Source organism: Adiantum capillus-veneris, chromosome 25, assembly GCF_014529385.1.
Source record: "Adiantum capillus-veneris isolate H3 chromosome 25, ASM1452938v2, whole genome shotgun sequence".
Lineage (NCBI taxonomy): Eukaryota > Viridiplantae > Streptophyta > Polypodiopsida > Polypodiales > Pteridaceae > Adiantum > Adiantum capillus-veneris.
In genome coordinates, this window is record NC_140955.1 from 98487116 (window position 1) to 98507460 (window position 20345).

Consider the following 20345-nt stretch of genomic DNA (forward strand, 5'->3'; position numbering starts at 1 on the left):
AACTTCTATGCAATTGATATGGATGCCCTTGGGAGACTTTTGTATGAGTTACATATTGTTTTTCTAGTGTTTGTTTTTTCCCCTCTAGCACGTACAATGAAAATTATGAAATTGTACACACTTTGTGGTCTAAGTATATTTTTGCATGAATTATTAGTTTAATATTCTATTGAAGGATAATATCTTCTCTCTTACAAACACAATGACACTTATAAAATCAAATTGTATGCAATTGAAGGCTTACAAAAGTATATTTATGTATCATGTATTAATTCTTTTCTTGTATACTTATTGTTTGAGAAGGCTTTTGTAGCATCTGTCACATATCACAAAGACGGTCCCAAGGCTAAAATTTAAATGCGAGGGAGCATGTGACTTGACGAGGGTATACAACCATCTCTTGTTTGAACACAATAAACTCCATGGAAACATTCTATGAGCTCTCTAACTGCGAAAAACCTGATTTTTACGTCCCCAATCCAATCATGCATCCACATGTGAAACCAATAGCGAATCAACTTTGATCGACACCAAACATGGCAGGCACATTTTTTACTAGGTCAAAAACATTTTTGGAGCACCAAACCTCACATATGCACACTAGAAAAAATTGCAATTTTCTCCAACAACAAAATTGCAGGTCATCCAATCTGATGCTGGACAAGCCTATCAAATGCTCGTAAGAGTTGGAAATCATATGCAACTAGCAGAATCTCACAATGATGCTCAAATGGTGAGGTATGTCACACACATCGAAGTTCGTGGGAGTCGATGCTTGGATCTTGCAAAATGCTTGCAATGTAGATATCGACATGATGAGCTCCTCAAGGCTAATATGTTGATGCTCTTGGCTTGTCAATATGGTAACCGTGTGCAAAGAGATGAAATCTTGGCACTAAGAGGGGGCTCATGACGTATAGAGAATCCTTATCTCCTATTAACGATAATACAACTATGTTGGACGGATACGCCGCGACTGACGTCAGCACAACGAGAACTCACCTAACAAGATTTGTCAGCTAAGGATGAAGCTCGACCCCCAGGCACGTGGAAGCAAGCATAGGGTGTCAACCTACACTCGATTGACTCCTAACTAATTCCTACAGAGGTCTCTACCCAATGTCTAAGTCACAGCCTTCAAGAGTGCATAAGAGTAAACTTCCTACAACGCTTTCTAGAGCCGACACACATCAAAGAATCTCGAAACACCACATAACTTGAAGGAGACTCTACTAACACCAATAGGTCGCTCTCCCTAAGGTCTATGAATCAAAACCCCAACCCAAAACACCCGGTGCAAAATCATGTAGGATGTATGGCCAAAATTTGCAGGTCTTCGTTTCCAAAGTCTAAAGTGCCTAATGTGTAGCTCTACTCAATGTGAACGCGTGGATATGCTGCAATACAAAATCGGACAACATATGCTCACAAAATCACCAGATGAAGCTCGTAGATGGAGCTCGCAAAACCAGACCGTATGCGTGCAATGTAGGTATCGGTGCGTAGCTCTCATCGGGGGCAACACGCTGCACTTCTCCGCACTCGATTCCGACCACCGGTGCACACGTAGCATCAAGATGAAGCTCACACTCTCTCGCGTACACAGCACGCTCACTCACAGACTTCAAACTTCTAAAAAATGACAAAAGGTTTTTCATAAGGTCAAAAAGTGGTATAAATACCTTACAATTCTCAAACCCTAAAGTTCCAAATCAACCATCTACTCAATCTAACTGTCAAAACTGGGATACAATTTGGAAACTTCTATAAGACCCAATATTTACAAGGTGAAATGTCGAGTTTTCTCAATAAATGGATAATTACAAAAAATGATAATCTACCGAGTAGTCACTTTCCGTAGGGTGTGTCTAGCTTCTAACACTCCCCCCCTCCTTGGTCATGTCGTCCCCGACATGGCTGTTGACCTGCTTCTTCATCTTATAGTCTCGCGCATCTTGAGCAGCAACTCGTATCTTGCATATAAATCTAGGAGTGTTGGGCCGAATATATCAGTGTTGATGGTGAAGAAGTCGGTGTAGAACTCTTCTTCAAAGGCTTGGAGGTGATAGGATGGCAGAAACATTATCCTTTGATACAATGCATGTATCACCTGTTTGGAAGGATGACCAGACAGATCATATGCACATCTGTAGGTATCTTGAAAGAAGAAGATACTGTCTGTCACCTGGCCCGGTTTGAACGTCTCGAAGACTGCCAAAAGGGTTTTGCAAATCTTCCTCATCATTATGCAAGAAAGGTCAGGCGAGCCAATGAACAATTTGATGGCGCCCATTAGGGTTTTCACCATGTATTGAACACTTATTCTCTCGCCTGCCTTCAAGCCTGGCAGCTTCGGATAGTTCAGCCAAGTGGGTTGGCTTCTTTGTAGTATCTCCTGGGCCTTCCACGTCCGTATCCTTGGTAGAGGGCAGAAGCTTAGGTTATCTCTGATGATTTTGGGTGCCTCTACCAAATGGATTAGGTACTGTGGATACTTCGTCAGCCACGCCTTTCTCCACCTGGGCTGGGAGTCGACTATCAACTTGGCCCCTTCAGGCTGGGAGATATCTGCTATGTAGAGTGGCACCGTCGGCTCTTCTCTAATCCTCTTGTTGATTGTGGCGGATTCGTACTTTAGCAAAGGATATGGGAGAGAGGGCTGTAGCCATTCACGCCGGAGGTTGATGGCGTCGATCTTCTGAATGGTCATGGATTGAAAAACCCTCTACTCCCATTCCAAGCCTTCCTTGGCCGTTTCTTTGATTTCTACCTCTATGGCCTTGTGCTACTTCTCTTCCTCTTCTTGTGTCAGATCTTGTGGCTCTTGAGAGGGTCCTACTAGGATTTCCTCTTCCATGGGTGTGTCCACAGGATCTGCCACATTCTCTAGGTCTATGCCTTCCATGGTTGTCGTCCCTGTGCCTGCCTGCTCTTCTGCTTGCTGTCCTCTCAGCTCTTCTATCTGCTTTAGGAGTGTCTGTTTCTCTGCTTCAGCTTCTTCTCCCATGTTTACAAGGAGGTCATTCAACTCGGCGTTTATCTTCTCCACCTCCTCGAGCTTTCTCTTGATAATTTCTAGCTCATCTTGCATTGCTTTCTGCTCTTCTTCCATGCGTGTTTGCATAACCACCGACCCTTCCGCCATCATCAACCTTTGCTTTTTCTCTACAGTCAACTCTTTCTGAAGCTCTTTCATATGTTCTTCATAGATCTGGCTGTCTGTAGTGGTGTGAGTCGAGCTAGTAGCTCTGACTCTAGCAGGAGATTCCTGTAGCCGCTGGATGGTTTGATCTGGAGTTTCAAATGGGTTGCCACCCTTGGTGCTTTGGACTGTTCGTCTTCCGTATCTTCCTTGAGCCTCAGCCAGTCGTTTTGTGATGGAGGGTCGGGCCATATTCCCATGGTGTGCAATGCCCCATAAATCACCTTCGTGATTAGCTCACCCGACACGATGTATGTGGGGTTCTTGTTGCCCATCTTCACCAGATTATCATGTACATAAGCTGCATAATTGATGATCTTTGGCTTGCTTTTTTGCATTGCCCAGGTGAATGTTGTGGCAATTGCTGCAGGCGGCATCCTGTACTTTTGTGGCTGCTTTGTACACATATGGAAATATTGATTGTACAGCTGACTCATGATTGCCACTTCGGGGTTGGCAATATCTTCAAAGGTATAGTTGGCTTTCTTTTCAGTGCACACCTTTACTTCGTCTCTTCTTTTGGTTACACTATCCCCTTTGTTGGAGAGGTCTAGTGCAGCTGCCACTACTCTTTCTGTGATTAGAATCTCAGTGCCTGGCTTGCCCTGCAGATCTGTAACTTGGGCCACTCCATCTTCTTTTATTGTCGTCACAAATTCCCATACTCTTTTAATGTCAATACTTGCTGGCACCGCTTCAAAGTAATTGTGGAGATCAATCTTCTCCAAATACTCTGCCATCTTGCTTCTGACGAACTCATTGAGTTCCCGCGGTAGCATTGGTAGCTCTATCACGTTTCCTTCGGTGTCTTTGAACGCGCCTTGGTTAATCTTTAGATCATTGGACTCTAGCAGATCTTCTTGGATCCATGTGCTTGTTGGTTTTAGAGTTCCTTCTGGTATCACGAAGGGCTCTACCTCTTCTAGGTAATCTTTTATGGTCATCCTTTTCTTCTTTGCCGGTGACTTTGCGGCTGCCATAGATCCTGTTGCACTCAGTAGTCCGAAGTTAGCGTTTTTTCCATATCAGCTGAGAAACTGAGTTTTATCTATCCAAATGACTTGAAATTTGAAAATAAAGCTTAACAGGAACTTGTGAAACTGTGCATGTGCTCACAGTGCAATTCTAGCCAAAAATTTTCATTAAGACATCCTACGTGTAGGATGTCTTTTTCATCAGATTTGGGTGATACTTGACATGCAGGCGGTCCTTGGCCTGTACAACATGGCTATGTGCTTGGATTTGGATTTGGGCATCAAAAAGTGGATTTTTGGGCTGATTTAGGCTTTAGGTCACAAATTGGGTAGAAAGTCCACAATAGGTAGCAAGTGATGTCCAAATGGGTTGAAAATTGATATATGGGCTCATTGCACCATGGTATTGGCTCCCATGATGTCACTCTTTGCAAAGGAGGTCAAAAATATGCTGGAGACATCCAACGATATCGTGCCGTGGCACGTGCATGGTAGGAACGGAAGCTAAGCCCTACAATATTATGGATTTTATGTGTATACCTTAAGTATGCATAAGTATATGCATTTTCTATGTAGCATGCCAAAAGCTAGTCGAAGTCTGATGTGTCACTCTTGCTGGAATGGGCATCGATCCCGGGCTTCTTTGTGAACGTCTTCTTGGAGCCATGATGAAATGAGCCTATAAAACTTACCTCCTATCTACTAGGCATCCTAGGTGGCATATGACATGTATAGCATGGCCAAAAGTGGCCTTAGTCATAGTATACCCCATGAGGTGTCATTCTACACATAGTAGGTGCACTTTGGAGTGATTATGGACCTAGAAGAATCCCTTAGAAAAGGGGTTACGAGTTTGTTTGATGTCATCCATGATGTATGCTAAGCTCTCTCTCAATTTTTTATAAAGCTACTCTTGGAGGCTTATGGCGGCAAGGAGAAGATATTTGGAGAAAGATCTAGAAGAACCTTTAGAAAGATCTAGAAGAACCTCTAGATAGATCTAGAAGAACCTCTAGAAATTTCTTGAAGAGAAAGATCTAGAAACTTTGAAGATAATTTCAAGATATTTTTGAATAGGGAGACACTTGTCGCAAAAAATCCCTTGGATATTTCTAAGCAAATATCTTCTTCAAGAGGTAATTTCACCTATAAAAAGAGCCTTTTGCTCCTCACTTGATCATCAAGAAAACCATCAAGCAACCAAGCGCTCAAGCAATCCCCATAATCAATCCACTCTATCAAGCCATCACCCAAACTCCTAGCCATCTCCGTGAGGAAAACTTTCTCTCAATTTCAGCCCAACACATCTTGAGCTTGCTACTTCATGCCTCAAGCCTTCTATCTTCTCACTTGTAATACTCATACACTCTATGTAACCTTCTTCCTTCAATAAAGACGCATTGTTGGTGGCTTGCAAACGGTGTTGGGGACTACTACGCATCATCTACTTCATCAAGTTGGTTACAATATCATAAGTCTTAAGGTGTGCTTCACTTCTTTGTATAAAGCTTGTGTGGGTCTTTGTGTGTTGATTGTCTCTCTTATCTCCTTCCTCCATTGTTTGGACTACTTTCTGAGCTTTCTTAGATGAGTAACCCCGATGGTATAACTTTTCAACCCTTTCATTTTGTGCAACATATTAGAATTAACGTTTGTATTAGCCGTAAAATCCACTTCCAACAGAGAATTGTGTTTCTTTTTGGGCCGGAAAGACTGCAAGAGATTCTTCTTTCTCCACTTCCTCTTATTTTGCCACTATTAGACTACTCTAATTCTTTCGATGTGCACATATTTATTCTCCTCTAGGGGTTGAGTCTTGCTTCTTAATATTACTATGAACCAAGAAGACTTGTATACACGGCTCATTCCTATCGCTAGGCAAAATATCTACATCTTTGTAAGCACTAAGTTACAGTTTCAAAGAACCATTCGCAGTTTATTTGGAGCACAGCGACTTGCTATTATAAATGCATCAGTGAACCCTTTCATCCTACCTTTGATTAGATACGATCAAAGCCTTGATGTTTTTATCTTTGTCTTGTTTTGAGGGTTTCAAGTGTGCGTATGTGTGTGTCTGCGTGTAAGATCCCAATGGCTACACACAATGTATTTGCTACAAAGACTAAGCTCGCTTAAGTGAAAAGCTTCACAGTCTCCCCACGAACCCTCACAGCTAGAGGCCCGGCGCCTTCTTGGCAAGACCGCCAACTCTTTGACACACTTTTTGGTGAACCCGACGCGAAGTTTGTCAGGGTGAGTTAGTGGGGATCTGTAAGCTACTTCAACCATGGGTGATCATCATCCGCAGCATCAAGGTATGCCTTTTGATCCTGCTACGATGCAAATGTTTCAAGCATTTGCCTTGTTTATGCAACAACAACATGCTACAGAAAGAAGAGAAGTGTCAGCAACCAAAGCTATTCAAGCAGTGGTGCACAAAATGTATCAATTCAATGGGAAAGATGTGACAAAGTATCTTCGTGGCTATGTAAAGGAGATGGAGTTGCATCGTGTGCCAGAAGATGAGATGCTCCAAATCTTTGATCTTGTTGTGACTCCTGCGATTAGAGAGCATGTAAGAGGAATCAGGAATGAGCATGGAAGAAATTGGGAGGAGTTCAAGCTAGCGATGAAGGAGGAGTATTTCATGGAGGACTCTGAGAGAGTAACAAAGAGAACTTTCCTGGAGTGGGTAGCCAAGCCGAAGGAGGGGCTCTCTCCAACAGAGCTACTCAGGGAGTTTGAGCGATGATATGCTCAACTTACAAGGATAGAGAAGGCCACATTTGACTCAGAAAAAACAGAGCTCTTCTTACAGGCAACAGGAAAGGAGCTCCAGGAGAAATTGGAGCTACTTCTTGAGGACAAAGATGCTGAGCAGGGGCTGAAGAGAGATTGGACTGAAGTTGAAGCTGCTGTTTCATTACTTGCCAAGCGCCAAAGGAGACGGGATAAGATGGTTGTTGGTAGTGCACCATCTACCTCCACAGCTTCTAAAAAGATGGTAAAGCCTTCTTCCTTTATACTTCCAAAAGTTGATGATGCTGTAATAGATGAGCTTATGAAAGGTATGAGGGATTTAAAAGTAAAACTCACAAAGCTTGAAGAGAAGGGGCAACCATTGGCACCATCTTCAAGGCAAAAACAACAACCTAAAGAAGGTTTTGTTCATAGATGCATATGGTGTGACAGCACAGAGCATGCTAGGAGAGAGTGTGACAGCTTCAGTGAAGCTTTGAGAAAAGATCTTGTCTTCTTCAAGGGTGGGAAGATTCACTTAAGGGAGACAGGTTTACCCTTAAGAACTAACTTTGGGAAAGGAGGAATGCAGACTCTGGTAGAGGATATGGCCACTACCCATGCCATCTCTGCATCTGAGGCATCTACTTATACAGTCAAGATTGAACCATTGAGGAGTTTTGAAGAAAATGGTAAGTTGTGGCCTAGTGCTATGGAGCTAGCAAGGAAAGGAAAGCTTACAAGAGAAGTCCTACATGAAGCAGGTGACTGTATTCGTCTAGAAACAGGATGGAATGATCTTGTGGACTCCTTGTCAGTGCATGCCTATATTGCAAAATGTCAAAACAATGAAGTTTTTGTGGAAGAAAAGCGCAGGCGAGAGAGTGGTGACGAAGGACCATCAAAAAGAATTACTAGGAGAAGCGATACAATACCTCCTCAAGTGCCTCCAACACAAGAAGCACCCCCACCTGAAGTGACTATGGAAGAAAGTACAACTGGGAGGAAAAAGGAGTCATCAAAAGGTAAGCCTAAAACTCCAACTTATAAGTTACAATCTGATATTGAGGCTGCTACAGACTTGAAGAAAGTTCTAGAAGAAAGAATTTTGAATAGCAAAATAGAGTTTACCTTGGGAGAAGTCCTTGGCATAGCCAAGCGTGAGTTTCACGAGGAGATCATTGATATCATCAAGAGAAAGAGGCAAACTCTTGTTGACACCACTCGCCTGCAATCTGAAGGAGAAAGCTTAAAGACACAAGTAATACAGGTGGAAGACAGAGAGAATGATGAGGATGTCGTAGGGTGATACCATTCTTCTGGAAGAACAAAGCAAGTACAATTTTCAAATGGAGATGAGGAGTACGAAGTCATTCCAAGAAGTCACTTTTCCAGGAATCATTGGGCAAGAGCTACGACAGAGACAATGGTCAAGGTGGGTGATCTTGAAGAGCCATTTGTTGCCTTAATTGACCATGGTTCAGAAATAAACATAATGTCAAAGAGCTTATTCAACAAGTGCAAATTACCAATGGACACAGATCATGGATGGATGGTTAAGGTAGCAAATAATTCATCAGGTGAGTTATATGCAGCTTGTCCAAGTGTGAAAGTAACTATTGGAGATGTAAAGGAAGAGCAGAATTTCTTTGTACAGGACACATCTTCTTATGATCTCATCCTTGGACAACCCTACATTGTAGGGGTTAGAATGGAAACAAAGGTAATGGATGATGGTTCTGCTTATGCTAGGATAAGAAGTAAAGATGGAAAACGTGCACTTCAATTTTTCACTGTCTGTGTGAATCATGAAAGAAATCGTGACAGTCTCCGAGAGCGCCCATTGCCCAGGTTGAGTAAAGAGTTTTATGATCATCGAGAGAGAATGGGTTTTGGCCAGGTACCATTGTAGAGCGGGATTACGATGGTACACAAAGGGAAAGGTTCTCACATAAGGAGGATTTCTGTACAGGTTTTACAAGTCTAACAGAATATGGATATGTCTCTTTTCTAAAATGTGAGAACTTGAGCCGAGGTTCCCGCAAGCATATACATAGTCTACAAAAGGAGTGGAAAGAGCATGGTCTGCTAGGTAACAATGAAAACATAACAAGTATGTTTGAGGAGTTTTCTTTTGTGGACACATTACAGGATCTGCAGTCTATAGTAGATTATCCTTCACATGACCAAAATGAGATAGTGAAAGTGTGCTCACTTGAAATGTACAATGTGATTGAGGCATTTCAAAAGGAACAGGAGGATAGAAAGCAAAAACATGAAGTAAAGGTGGACACCAAGTACAAGACTGTGGCAAAGAAGGTAAAACCAGTGGCACTTCCTTCGCCAAAGGACTGCAAGGAAAAGTTAGAACAGGCTTCTTTGCAACCTAGCCTCAGAAATCCAAAAGGGATTGGACACAGGTTTACAAAGGATTCTCTAAAGCAATTGAAGATTGGGAATGAGGACTCCTTGACACAGGTTGAAAGGGAATTTTTTGAAGAGATGCTCTCTAAACATGGAAAAGCATTTTCATTTGAGCCACATGAGATAGGATGTGTAGATCCTACCATTGTTGCTCCTATGGTGATCTTTACCATCCCTCATGTACCTTGGAACTTACGGCCAATACCAGTTCCAAAGGCTCACTTACCAAAGTTAATTGAGCTGCTAAATGAGAAGATCAAGATGGGTATTTTGGAGCCTTCATGTGCTCCATACTCAAACAGGTGGTTCACAGTACCAAAGAAGAATGGAGCTTTGCGCTTCATCCAAGATATGCAGCCGGTCAACAAATTCACAATCAGGAATATGGGTACAGGTCCAATCGTGGATGAGTTTGCAGAAGCATTTGCAGGAAGGGCAATATATTCTATGGGAGATTTGTACTCAGGGTATGATCAATTCCAACTAGCAATGGAAAGCAGGGATCTGACTACCATGAGGACACCTTTGGGTTTGGTGAGGATGTGTACCTTACCACAAGGAGCAACCAATTCGGTTGCACATATGATGAACGGTATGAATAAGGTTTTACGTGACTTTATTCCCCAAGTAACTATGCCTTTTCTTGACGATGTTCCTATCAAAGGATGTGAAGAAAGTAATAAAGATGAAGCTTTGGATTCTAAGGGGTGCCACAAATTTGTGGCACAACACATAAATGATTGTGACAAGATCCTATCCAGACTGGAAGAGGTAAACCTTACCCTCTCAGGACAGAAGTCTGTGTTTGGAGTGAAAGAGGTGTTGATTGTTGGGCACATGTGTGGCCCCAATGGGAGACGACCTTGTCCAGCAAAAATTGATGCAATTCAAAAGATGAAGAAGGTATGCATATCTGTGAGTGAAGTTCGCAGATTTCTTGGTGCATGTGTGTTTTATGTTATATGGATCCCACATTATGCACATGTAGCAGATCCTTTGTATCAGTTGTTAAGGAAAAACCGAAAGTTTCATTGGGGAGACGCACAAGCAAGGACTATGAGAAAGCTAAAGGATTTACTACAACAAGCACCAACTTTAAGAAAGGTAAACTATGAGTGTGGAAAGCCAGTAATAGTGACAGTAGATACAAGTCTGACATGAATTGGATGGGCAATAGGGCAGGATGATGGAGAGGGACATAGGTATGTGGTAAGGTTTGGAGCCAAGGTTCTAAGTACCCGACAAAGGAACTACCCACAGGTAAAACGGGAGTTGTGGGGCATGGTTACAGCACTGAAGAGTGAGAAGGAGTACTTGATTGGAGCATATGTGGTTGTGGAAACAGATTGTCTGCCACTCCTTGGAATGATTACAAGCTGCTCAACACCAGACATTTCCATGCTAAGATGGATTGCCTACATTAAGTCCTTGAATCCTGAGTTCAAGCATATTGCAGGGAAAGACAACCCGGTAGCGGATATGCTGTCAAGGGCAAGGTATGAGGATGAGCAAGACATGGTAGATGATAGTGAAGATTTAGGCACAAAGTTCTACTCCATTAATCATGTTGAGCATAATGATGTTGGCACACCTAGTGCACTTGAGTTGTTTTTAGAATATGGGTATGAAGGAGATTGGTTGCTTATTGGTCGTTATTTAAGCACTTTAACAAAACAGGGTGATTGGTCTGAGCATGAGTTTAAGAGGATACGCAGAAAAGCATATGGGTATTTTCTGCAGGATGGTTACTTATGGAAGCATCCAAAACAGAAGGGTGCTATACCACAAAGGGTAGTATGTAACAAACAGAGTCAGGTAAAGCTCATGCAGGAATTTCATGAGAACCTATGGGCTGGACACCGTGGTGTGTGGGCAACCTTTTCAAAGCTAAAGGAAAGGTATGTACAAGGATGTATCCCACTTTGTGGAATCATGTGTAACATGTCAAATGTATTCAAATGTCCGACATCGTGATGGATTGCACCCTACATATCCACTAGCCATGCACTATAAATGGGTTGTGGATCTAGTCACCATGCCTTTAGGACTCTGGCAGATGAGGTACTTGGTTCTTGCAATAGAAGACTTGACTAATCAGGTTGAAGGGCGAGCTTTAAGGAAAAAGACTACAGACGCAGTATGTAAATTTCTCCTTGAGGATGTAATCAGCCGCTATGGTTGTGTAGGAAAGATAACTGCAGATAGAGGAGAGCTGGATGCCGAGGAAGCAAGGGAATTCTTTTCCAGGATAGGAATCAAGCTTTCCCTTACCACTGCTCACAATCCGGAAGGCAACGGAAAAAGTGAAAGAGGGCATCCGCCAATCATCAAAGCCTTGGCTAAAGCTTGTGAAGGGAGAATTAGTGAGTGGCCAAAAGTATTGCCATATGCTCTATGGGCTGATCGCACGACACACAGCCCAGTAATGGGCTACATGCCTACAGAATTGATGTATGGTCAAAAGCCTGTAATGCCCATTGAAGAGACCATACCCACATGGAACATGCTACCTTGGCAAGATGGGCTTAGCAGAGAAGAGCTCCTTGCCTTGCGTATAAGATAGCTAGAAAGAAGGCCTGAAGACATTGAGGTTGCAAAAGAAAGATTGAAGAATGCTAGATTGAAAAGCAAGGACTACTTTGATAGACGACACACGCTACGAACGAAGGAAATTAAGCAAGGAGATTGGGTTTTGGTGTATGACAGTAGTCTTGATAATCAGCATTCTGTCATGCGAAAGGTTTCAAAAAGATGGTTTGGACCATATATAGTCAAGTATGTACATGACAATGCCACTTACACCCTGGCTGAATTGGATGGAACAGAAATAAAGATACCCATTGCAGGAAAGAGAATCAAGGTATTGAAAAGAAGAGAGGATAGTCATCCAACTGATCAAGTAAGCGAGAATGAAGGTTTGGAATCACCAAGTGAAGATGAAGAAGAAGAAACTCCAAGAGAGTCGAACCTGCAAACATTGGTTGTGGCACATACCGGAGGATGTGCAGGTTTAGAGAGGGTGGATGTCGTGCGGTGGCACGTGCATGGTGGGAACGGAAGCTAAGCCCTACAATATTATGGATTTTATGTGTATACCTTAAGTATGCATAAGTATATGCATTTTCTATGTAGCATGCAAAAAGCTAGTCGAAGTCTGATGTGTCACTCTTGCTAGAATGGGCTTCGATCCCGGGCTTCTTTGTGAACGTCTTCTTGGAGCCATGATGAAATGAGCCTATAAAACTTACCTCCTATCTACTAGGCATCCTAGGTGGCATATGACATGTATAGCATGGCCAAAAGTGGCCTTAGTCATAGTATACCCCATGAGGTGTCATTCTACACATAGTAGGTGCACTTTGGAGTGATTATGGACCTAGAAGAATCCCTTAGAAAAGTGGTTACGAGTTTGTTTGATGTCATCCATGATGTATGCTAAGCTCTCTCTCAATTTTTTATAAAGCTACTCTTGGAGGCTTATGGCGGCAAGGAGAAGATATTTGGAGAAAGATCTAGAAGAACCTCTAGAAATTTCTTGAAGAGAAAGATCTAGAAACTTTGAAGATAATTTCAAGATATTTTTGAAGAGGGAGACACTTGTCGCAAAAAATCCCTTGGATATTTCTAAGCAAATATCTTCTTCAAGAGGTAATTTCACCTATAAAAAGAGCCTTTTGCTCCTCACTTGATCATCAAGAAAACCATCAAGCAACCAAGCGCTCAAGCAATCCCCATAATCAAGCCACTCTATCAAGCCATCACCCAACCTCCTAGCCATCTCCGTGAGGAAAACTTTCTCTCAATTTCAGCCCAACACATCTTGAGCTTGCTACTTCATGCCTCAAGCCTTCTATCTTCTCACTTGTAATACTCATACACTCTATGTAACCTTCTTCCTTCAATAAAGACGCATTGTGGGTGGCTTGCAAACGGTGTTGCGGACTACTACGCATCATCTACTTCATCAAGTTGGTTACAATATCACAAGTCTTAAGGTGTGCTTCACTTCTTTGGATAAAGCTTGTGTGGGTCTTTGTGTGTTGATTGTCTCTCTTATCTCCTTCCTCCATTGTTTGGACTACTTTCTGAGCTTTCTTAGATGAGTAACCCCGATGGTATAACTTTTCAACCCTTTCATTTTGTGCAACATATTAGAATTAACGTTTGTATTAGCCGTAAAATCCACTTCCAACAGAGAATTGTGTTTCTTTTTGGGCCGGAAAGACTGCAAGAGATTCTTCTTTCTCCACTTCCTCTTATTTTTCCACTACTAGACTACTCTAATTCTTTCGATGTGCACATATTTATTCTCCTCTAGGGGTTGAGTCTTGCTTCTTAATATTACTATGAACCAAGAAGACTTGTATACATGGCTCATTCCTATCGCTAGGCAAAATATCTACATCTTTGTAAGCACTAAGTTACAGTTTCAAAGAACCATTCGCAGTTTATTTGGAGCACAGCGACTTGCTATTATAAATGCATCAGTGAACCCTTTCATCCTACCTTTGACTAGATACGATCAAAGCCTTGATGTTTTTATCTTTGTCTTGTTTTGAGGGTTTCACATGTGCGTATGTGTGTGTCCGCGTGTAAGATCCCAATGGCTACACACAATGTATTTGCTACAAAGACTAAGCTCGCTTAAGTGAAAAGCTTCACAGTCTCCCCACAAACCCTCACAGCTAGAGGCCCGACGCCTTTCTGGCAAGACCGCCAACTCTTTGACAACGCGTAGGATGTCTATTTCATCAAAATGGCTTGGGATTTGTTCAGTGGGTAGTCCTTGGCATGTGGAACATGGCCATGCTCTTGGATTTTGATTTGGTCAAGAATTGATGTTGGTAAGACCCTGGGTAGTGTTTTTGGGCTCAAAAAGTGTATCTTGAAGGTGTTGGAGGTCAAAAATGATTAGAATGGATTCAAACTTGGTACATGAGCTCTTGAAGATGATAAAAAAAGATCTAGAATGTAAAAATACCCCTTGTAGGCCAAAAATGTCAAGTAGACATCCTACGTGTAGGATGTCTACTTCATCAATTTTTGCAAGTTTCCACACAGATTGGTTGGCTAGGTGCTCATGAATGTGTTGTGCAAGTTTCATGTAATTTGGACAAGTTTTGGTAGGTCTATGGCCCATTATTGCCTCTATGCCCTAACTTTGCGTTTTTTCATGCATATGAGGTCAATGTTGGTCCAAATGGGATGAAACTTGGTGGCTAGCATGTAAAGGCTATTCAGAAAATGTGTGTGATGAAAAATGTTGGGTTCTGTGCCCAGAAATGCCCTTGAGACATCCTACGTGTAGGATGTCTCCTGATGATTTTTTCATGGAATCTGTCACTAGTGCTTGCCCTTAGTCCCTTGAGTCCCTTTTAAGCCTAATTTCAACAAAAAAGTCAAATGGATAGAAAGTAACTCCCTGTGTGGATTTCAGAGCCTCCGAGCCATTTTCTGACTTTTGGAGTGCTTTTCGGCGATGAAATTTCTTGATATTGGTCTCCCTAGCTTCCCGATCCCTTGGGATCCTTGCCGTATGGTTTTTGTCAACTTTGGCTTCACGAGCTCCATTTGGCAATTTGTCGCTCTAGAAGCACCCGTGGTTGCGTTTACAAGTCTACCACCATAGGACTTGGTTGTTGATGGTCTAGGAAAGCCGCTTGTGAAGTTTGGTGGAAAACGGACAAGCAGTTTGGCCGCGAGAGCTATTTGACGCTTTGTGTGTTTGATGCCGTTTCTGAAGTTTGGTGCCGCTTTAGGTAATCTTTTGGTCATGTGGGCTACATAGACTTGTCGAGCATGTCAAGATGCTCCTACCCATGAATTTTGGTAGCATTTGGGCGCCTTTCCGCCGATTTCCCATTTGGTGGCCTCTTGTGGGATTCTAGGAATTAGGGTTTTTCTTGATGGTTTTCTACTACCTTTGGACATCCAAGTCTGGTCTCCTATGCTAGGGTAAGCTGCCGATGAAGTCTCGTTGCTTTTGAGTTAGCCGTTAGGTGGTCGTTTCTACTTGTAGGCCTCTACTGCCCGCTTTGTGTGTGAACCCTACGCTAGTTTTCGCGACAAAACAACAAACATGCGCGGAAAGCTCAAGGTGGTGAGCCTACCTCTCATGTCTGAAGCCCGTCGGGTAGTCGTGCGCATCGTAGAATCTACTGGAAGTTCCGCTCGCTCTAGGTGGCAGAAGCTCTCTCTCAAAGGACAATAGTGAAAATGAGCTAAAAATGAAGTGAAAATTTCTTATAATGGAGGTCCCCGAACCACTTTTCATGAAATTTGACATGTGCTCCCAACTTCTTGCGAGATGTGGTTTAGGCTCAAAAATTTCTTGATTTGGACTCCACTTGCCCTGTTTACCAAAAATTTGGCATTTCGGTCAAAATTTGGCCAAAACACGCTTTTCGCTCCAGTCTCATAATTGCACCCCCACTATACCATAGGTTGTCCTATAGTCACTGATTATCCCTATATTTTTTGTTTTTCATTACGACCGTTTTTCACCTGCTTTTTATATTTTTGAAGTTTTTCTGCCGAAAATTAGCAAACTTAAAAGGAAAATAGCAAATCAAACCCAGAAAATCCCCAAAAATCATAATAAATCAAAAAAATCACCACAAAACATCATATACACTCACATGCAATTTTTATGGTCGGATTTCTCGTTTTACCAATATTTTGCTCGAAAAATGGCTATTTCTACTTATATACACACATCTAGGGGCTTGATTCGGTGTTTGGCCCCATATACCTATAGATACATGCTGTATAAGGGCATATGTACTTGGGTTAGTCCAGAAAATTTTGCAATCAAACAACAACCCTTAAAAATAGTCAAAAATCATGCCCTTTTTTGCTCTTTCTGCTATTGGTTTCGCATTTGAGAATGCCTCCCCCCCTCCTAGCCGGAGTCCTCCCGGATGACAAGGTATCGCCTTGGAGTATGTACCGTGCATAGGTTGAAAAATTTGTGCTAATGCCTGGCCGATTAATGTGGCCCTATTTTATGCATACTCGATCAATGCATGGAAAAATTAATGCGGTGCAAGAGAAGGGTATAAGCAAGATGCTTATTGGCATTCGCCGTCGAGGTTTCCTGTTTTCTTTGCAAGTAACATCTATAAGTCTACTACTCTCTGTTTAATTGTCTTTCTTGCAAAAGGCAGTCGCTTTGCCGCTACTGTTGATATGGCCGTAGTTGTCTCTTTGGAGAGGATTGGCTTGGCCGGAATGGCCATAGACCGTATCTCTTTTGATTTCCATTGGTAGCTTGTTTTTGCCGGTTTTTGCCGGTTTTTTTCTACTTCCTTTGTTGCCACTGTTTTGTTGCTTATTGGCATCCACATAAGTCGGTTTTCTGGTTGCAAATGCAGCTGTCTGCCTTCCGATGTTGCTTGTATTGAAGGGAATTCCTTTTGCTTTGGTTTCGGTATCCAAATGCGAGTAACATTTGGGTTATTGCTGAGCATTTTCTTTGGGATCCATCTCTGTTTTATGCCCTTGGTTTTTGGTTGAATTATCTGCTTCGGTTGAATTCTTCCGTTGTATTGTTTTTGGTCTGCCATGTCATTTCTATCCTTCCGCATCCATACTTGTTTCTCTGGTTTTGGTAACCTCGATCTTTGCACTGCGGTTGGTGACTTGTCATACTTGTAGTGGATAATGTTGGTGGTTACCTGTTTATTATCCTTGGGTATTATGTTGTTCTTTGGTGGCACCCTTGATTTTGGCTCTTTTTCTAGTGATTGCATTGCTGGAAGTTGATTATTGCGGGGTTGCTGAGCAAAGACTATTACCTGTTGTTCTTGTGCATGTTGAATTTTGACTGCATTCGCATTCCAATCTATCTGCACATTGTACTCTTTTTGCAAAGGACGTCCCAACAACATTGGGTGATGTGTGCTTTCATCCTCGACTACATAAAATTTTTGTGGGTAAATATATTGATGTACTTGTACATGCAATATAGTCCAGCCCAATGTTTTCAGAGAATGTGATGTACTACTTTCCAGCACTTGTGGAGTAGGATGAAGTTGACTTGTGGGCTTGAGCTGTTTGTATAATCTTTAAGAGATCAAATTTGCTTGAGCTCCAGAATCAAGCAATGCCGTCGATTCAACTTGATTGCTACCCATTTTGACTGCAATTATTGGCTTCACTGTGTCTTCATCCAACTTCGTTAGTAGAATGGCATTGATTCGCAATGGTGCTCCACTTTGTTGTTGTTGTCGCAGAAGTCTTTGTTTTGCAATGCGTTCTTTTGCTTCTGCTTGAGCTTCTTCTCGTACTCTCTGTTTCTCTTTCCTTCGTTATTTTCCTTGATGAATTTGTTGAAGCATATCCTGTGTTAGTGGTAAATGATATTTCTTCAATCGACATCCTCTAATCCAGTTTGGCATTTCTTCACCTGCTAATGTAGCAAGCTTGACAACTCCTCTTTGTGATAGATCACTAATCAGAAAGGGTCCCATTCCTCGCTTTTTAAGTTTCTTGGCATGTTGCTTCAAAGTATAAACAAGTACATAATCACCTGTTTTGAACTCTTTCGTGCGCACATGCTTGTCAAAAAACTCTTTTTGTCTTCTCTTTTTAGCATAGATCAAAGCTAAAGCTCTCAAGCGGAGTTCATCTAGCTTTTCAAGGTCATCTATTCTTGAAGAGAGCTCATGCCCTGTCCATTCTAAGCGTTTCGCTACTCGTAGAGTTGGAATTAAAAACTCTATGGGTAATATAGCATTTAGGCCAAACACCATGTTGTACGGTGTCGTTCCTATCGATATTTTGTAAGCTACCCTGTATGCCCATAGTGTTGAGTGTAGCTACTGATCCCAATCTGTTCTTGACTCTGACACAATTCTAGTGAGAACCGTGCATAGTGTTTTATTTGTGGCCTCAGCTGGTTTATTTTCCTGTGGATGGTATGGAGCAGATTTCCTATGTATGACCATGAATTCCTCTAGCAGATATTCAATGACTTCATTAAGAAAATGTGTTCCATGATCACTGACAATTTCTATTGGTAAACCGTATCGCACAAAATCATTCTCATACAAAAATTGTGTAGTGGTCCATGCATCTACTTTTTGCGTTGCCTTGGCTTCTGCCCATTTTGTGAGATAGTTCGTAGCCACAATGATATATTGGGTATGTGTGCAATATGCAGGTGGTAATATAGGTCCCACAAAATCAATGCCCCATTTTGCAAATGTCCTTGCTCCCATCATTGGCCGTAGTGGCATCTCATCTCTCTTTATCGGCACCTTGGTGCACTGACATGCGCCACAATGCTTTACAAACTCTTCAGCATCCATGTGCAATGTAGGCCACCATATTCATGCGGTTAAGATGATTTTTGATGTCTTATCGCCCGAAAAATGTCCTCCACTTATTCCGCTATGTGCATGTTCTAGAATCAGCAGGTATTCACTTTCACTTGCATAGATTCTAAGTTGATTGTTCTTTCCTCTCTTATAGAGTTGGTTCCCAATTAATTGAAAGTCGTGAGCCTCCAGCTCTATAGCCCTTTTGCGTGCTCTTGTTATGTTTTCAAGAAACGTCCTGGTGGTTAAGAAATCAATGATATATTGACTCCATGCAGGTGCAATTTTACCTGAAACAATGTCGCGTGATCCACTGGTCATTTGGTGCTACATATAGTACAATTGGTAACATAAGAATGTGTGTCTGCATACATAGTTGGCCAATAAACCCCTAACTATTTCAGTCTTTGGTGTGTTTTCACTGTTGAACAATGAAATGCACAATCCTGGACATGTGCTTCTTCAAGGTAACACTCAGATTCTTTCGGATTTATACATAATCGTAGAATTTGGTCCAATCCTAGATGGTACAGCCGTCCTGCAATCAACTGGAAGTTTTTTGTTTGTCAAATTGTTTGTTGTTTGGATTTGTATTCCGTATTATCAAACCTACCTCCAAAGGAAAGAATGCTAACAATTTCCTGAGACCATTTGGGTATCATTTCAATATTGAAAAGATAAGCATCTAGTATGTCATCATCTACTCCTTCAGGAGCTTTCCCGTTGTGTATCCTTGAAACATGATCCGCTCGTAGATGGGTTTTACCCTTTTTGACCACCACTGTGAAATCAAACTCTAGCAATATAATAAACCAACGTACAATTCTCCCTGTATTGCATGGTTTATTTACCAGATACAAAAGAGCTTGATGATCTGTGAAGAACACAAATTTGTTTGCGAGCAAATAATGCCAAAATTTCTTTACAGCATAGATCATTTCTAACCCCTCTCTTTCGGTGGTTGTGTAGTTCTTTTCCGCACTGTTTAACTGTCAGCTTGCATAACAAACTCAAAAATCCATTGTTCTGTATCCAGGTTGAGCCAGAATACTCCCGATTGCATATGCAGAAGCATCAATGTGAACATGGAATATCTTTTCCCAATCTGGTGCTTTAAGTACAGGTGCTGATACAAGATTTTCCTTCAGCTTTTGGAATGAAGTTTCACACTCCTCAGTCCAATCGAGATTGACTAGCAAATGATACAGAGGTTGTGCAATGACTACATACATATATATATGAATCTTTGATAATATCCGCAGTGTCCCATGAAGGATTGCACTTGTTTCGCATTAGTAGGCTTGGGTAGGTCTACTATGACTTTGACTTTGTCTAGGTCAGTGGTTATGCCATTTCTTGAGACAATGTGTCCTAAGATGCGGCCTTGCCTAACCATAAAAATACACTTTTCCGGGTTAAGACAGATTAGGTATGTCCTGCATTTTTCAAATACCTTTTGCAAATGGTCAATATGCTCCTCTCATAGAAGAGAGTGTACACAAAGGTCATCCATGTATATTTCTAAGAATATTCTCAGGTATTCTTTGAATGCATTCATCATTAATCTTTGGAAGGTAGTTGGGGCATTAGTTAAGCCAAATGGCATAACTCGATACGCATATATTCCCCATTCTGTGGCAAACGCTGTTTTGTGTTGATCCTCTATTGCAATTGCCAGTTGGTTGT